Below are 4595 nucleotides of genomic sequence, written 5' to 3'. Positions count from 1 at the left end.
AGCTCTGGCGGCCTTGGTTCTATGGTAGGTCTTAAAGGGTTAACTCGGTGGACCGACACATCAAATTCACCAGGGAGGATATGAAAAGTGGCAGGTTAGCCTTCTTAGACTGTGAGATTTCCATCAGTAATGGGGGACATCTACAACCTCATGTGTAACACAATCTGTACTTACGCCAAACCTTTAATGCGTGGAAATCAGGACTGTTGACCTTGGGCAGTTCACTAGGTGTCAGTGTCATCAATTTCACCCCGAAGTCTAAGCCCAGAATCACAGTTTCTCTAGAAATAGGTTACAAGAAATCAAATGTGTCCCAAATATCTGTATCCCATCCGAGGCTAGTTTCGTAAAGGAGATTGGTAGTAGCTGCTCCACCACAGGAACAATAAGGCTTCCAGCACACAATTTTAAATAATAAACCCTTTTTTGTAGTGTCTTCCCACTCAGTGTCCCAAGAAAAATAAAATAAATAAATAAATTCAAATATGTATCCATCAAGGTCCTTTGACCAAAAGAAAATCACCTGAGCTCAGGGAAAAGCAAAGTGCATCGTTGGGGCCCTTTGAATTGTTCTTACCGCTCTGTTGGAATGGTGTAGCATCCAATAATAGCATCCAGCAAGCAGAAGCATCCACCCGCGGCAACGACCATCTACTAGCCAGGACGGTTCAGCAGAGTCATCAGATGAGGGCTTCCACAAGGCAGTTCATCCAGTCGGATCCAGGGCACCAAAAGGGCAAACAAACCAGCCTACACACAAGTGTGCAGAAGAATTAACTAAAAACGTTCATAAGTCTCAGTACCACTGACTCAGTGTCCATGTCACTAATGGCTTATTAACAGTCTTACCATTATATTAATACAGGTTTGTCAAAATAAAAATATAACAGAACATAAATGCTGTTAACAATGCTTAATAATGCTGTTCCCTTAGGCACAACAAAATAACTCTGTAACTGACCTCGTGTCGGCCGCCATTTTAGGACATTAGCCAGGCTCACTTAACGGCTAACTTGCTAACAGTCAGCCAATAACACACGTTATACAATATTTAGCCTCTTTCTTAACAAACATGACAGTGGTAGATTTGATACCTCACTGCAGCATAATAAGGCACAAACATTTCATGCGAACATGAGCTGCAAGCTAACTCACCAGAGGGGTTCATGTAATGGCGAATGACTGTCGGATTCAGCTCAGCTTCACGTTCGTAACCGCTACAAGACTCCTTTTTCTAACAACATATTAAAACATTAGCTTCACATATAAAGGTTTTTAAAACTATTTACAGCAACTCAAATGTCTACTGTACCCAAATTTCCAGCTCGCAGAGAGCAGCATGCGCCTCATCGGACAAACGGAAGGAAAAAAACTCTGTAGCTGGACTAGAGAGTGGCTATGCGCAAGGCACAGTGGTGAGTTCAGTGACTACCAAATAATCAGAAATCCCATACTCAAACAATGATCTGGGTTACATGTACCGTAAACTTATGCATACGGATCAGTATTTAAGGTTTGACTCTCATCATCCACTGGAGCATAAATTGGGTGTCATCAGGACGCTACAAAACAGAGTGAACACCATCCCCACAGACACAGTGGCCAGGGAAACAGAAGAACATCACATCAAGAAGGCCCTGAGTAAATGTGGTTATCCCAGTTGTTCAACTGAACACATCGCGCCACAAAACACAGCAACACACTTCCTCAACATTGGGTGTGAGTGGAGCCCTCTAGTGGTCCACCAAACATGCCCCCCCTCCCCGAACACCCAGCAGAACTAGTCCAGGACCCGGGGTTTAAGCAAATGGGCCCGGAATGGCTGAACTGGGGGGGGGAACTGACTGAGGGAAAACCAGCCCGGGAGCAAGGCTGGCACTGGCGGTCAGAAAAAGCTGCAGACAACTCGGACTCCGTTGGTTGTGGGACGCTCCTAGGGGAAAAAGCAAGGGGGGCTCTCAGCTAATTCCCCGGGGACCTGGAGGGGCTGGCCGATGTTAAATCCTCCCAATTCTTTTGATCTTTGGGCTGAAGGAAGGACAATACTCGGTGTATAAATGCTCAATCAACAATCTTTTATTCCATACAATTCAACACTTTATGAGCATAAACCATCCGGAGAGGAGATGAGCGCGGGAGGGTGTCCGCCTGATCTCGAAGTGTCTGAGCATTCCTCACATTCTTATAGCTTCAGCCCCCCCTCCACCTAGTCATAAAACCTAAACATCCACATTCTTTCTCTTTCACAGTGAGCCTAAGTTATGGCCTTGGCTTCCTGTGCAGTATGTTCTGTTCTTTTCTAATCAGACAAATAATGTGGTGACTTTCTGGAAACAGTATTTCTTATAACTCAGCAGTACAATGCATCATAAAACAATATCATTCATTCACAATAAATCAGCAGTCTAATGTAAAACAAATCAGTTTAATAACTGTAATAATTATCACCTTCTTCTAAGTCAGGAGAATAATGCAAATTAAAACGACATAATGATTTCACAATCTTTAATTAGGGGTCTAACGTGGCATAAGATAATATAATAATCAGAACCAGTTCAGCCGGGGAAACCGTGCTACGCAATCCCAGCAAAACCCACAGAAGACGGTTGACCCAGTCGTCACCTGTTAAGGAAGCCTGGAGCGCGGCCTTGAGTGACCGGTGAAACCGCTCGCACATCCCGTTAGCTTGCGGGTGGTATGCTGTGGTGCGGTGGACCTTGACCCCCAGGCCGTCAGCCATGGCAGACCAAAGCTCAGAAACAAACTGGGGGCCCCTGTCTGAGGTAATGTTAGCAAGGGGACCGAAACGCGAAATCCACGGTGACAATAATACTCTGGCCACCGTCACCACTGTCAGTGGATGCCAAGGGTACCGCCTCCGGCCACCTGGTCGTGCAGTCCACCACAGTCAAAAGGTGCGTGAAACCCTGTGACTGTGGCAAGGCACCAACCAGGTCCTCATGAACGTGATCGAAACACCTACCGGGGACGCGGAAAGGCTCGAGGGGTGCCTGCATGCTGAATGTCTGTGGTAAACTCCGAAATGCCCGCCAACGGGCGCTGCTGGCGTGCGCTCCATGGGTCAGAGACCTTGGACATGGCAAACGTAAAAGGTTTGTGGTCAATGTACGCAGTAAAGTTGCGACCCTTGAGGAAAAAATGTCGTGTCGCTAGGCGCAGGGCCAGCAATTCTCTGTCGAAAACACTGTACTTGCATTCGGCATCCCAAAGTGTCCGACTGAAAAAGGCAAGCGGTTGCCAGAGACCTGAAACCCGCTGTTCCAACACGGCACCCATTGCCACGTCAGATGCGTCAGTGGTCAACGGTATCGTCCAGGTAAAGAAAAACGAATGGCAGCCCACGCAAAATGGAGCCTATCAGCTGCTGAAAGGTCTGGGTGGCACCTTTCAGGCCAAATGGCATGTGCAAAAACTCGAACAAGCCGAAGGGGGTAATGACAGCAGTTTTAGAAACGTCTTCGGCACGTACGGGAACCTGGTGATACCCCCGCACCAAGTCAATTTTAGAAAAAAATCGAGGTCCCGGCGAGATTGGCGGAAAAATCCTGAATGTGGGGGATCGGGTAACAGTCAGTCAGTGGCATTATTTAAACGGCGGAAATCTGCCACCGACCGTCCGATTTGGGCACCATGTGAAGCGGAGAGGCCCATGCACTGTTCGTGCGCTTTACAATGCCAAGGCGCTCCATGGCTGCAAATGCTTCCTGAGCGACGGACAGTTTCACGGGGTCGAGGTGGCGTGACCGTGGGAATATAATGCTCAACCCCGTCCTTCGTTACCATGCTAGAGAAATTAGGGACAGAAAGCGATGGAAACTCTAAAAGCAAACGCTGAAAAGCATCCCCAGAGGTCACTACATTAGCCCGAATCAGGGGCTCGGCGGCCTGAGTAAAACAGGGTAGTGAAGAAAACGAGAGAGCATCAATTAAATGTCTGTTAGCAACATCGACAAGCAGTCCATGGGCACACAGAAAATCAGCACCTAAAATAGGTACAGAGCTAGTGGCAACAACAAAGTTCCACTGGAAATCCCGGCCATGAAAAAAAACTGTCACCAACCTTTCCCCAAACGTTGTGATAGGAGAGCCATTAGCTGCAATGAGCTGCGGCCCGCAGTTCGCTTCTAGCCTGTCGGCAGCAGTCGGGGGAGGGAGGCTCTTCTGGGAGCCGGAGTCCATGAGAAAACGTCTCCCAGAGCGTGTCCTTTATGAAGAGCAGCCTTTCTGTATTGCCAGTGGTTGCGGCTGCTACGGCACGCTGGCGGGTCCTTTTCCCTGGGCCGTGAAAGCGCAAGGCGGCAGGCAGCAACGCGCTCTGGCACCAAAACACTGATGGTAGAAACAGATGCTCTTTCCGCAGTGCTGGCGTGTAGCAATCCCTACCGTCAGCAAAGGGGCAGATGCTCCGGGGTAGGCAGGTGGAGGCGTGGACGGGGCTGCCGGCAGGTCCGTAGCTTTTTTTTGTTTTTTGTTTTGTTTTTTTGTTTTTGCCTGTCCCGTTTGGCTCTTTTGCCATCAGAATTGTTGTCTAAAGGCAAAGAAAGATGCCCAACGGATTTACTTTACCAAATTGA

This window comes from Pundamilia nyererei, unplaced genomic scaffold, assembly GCF_000239375.1.
Source record: "Pundamilia nyererei isolate P.nyererei 1_Seehausen unplaced genomic scaffold, PunNye1.0 scaffold01154, whole genome shotgun sequence".
NCBI lineage: Eukaryota > Metazoa > Chordata > Actinopteri > Cichliformes > Cichlidae > Pundamilia > Pundamilia nyererei.
This window is presented reverse-complemented; position numbering follows the sequence as displayed.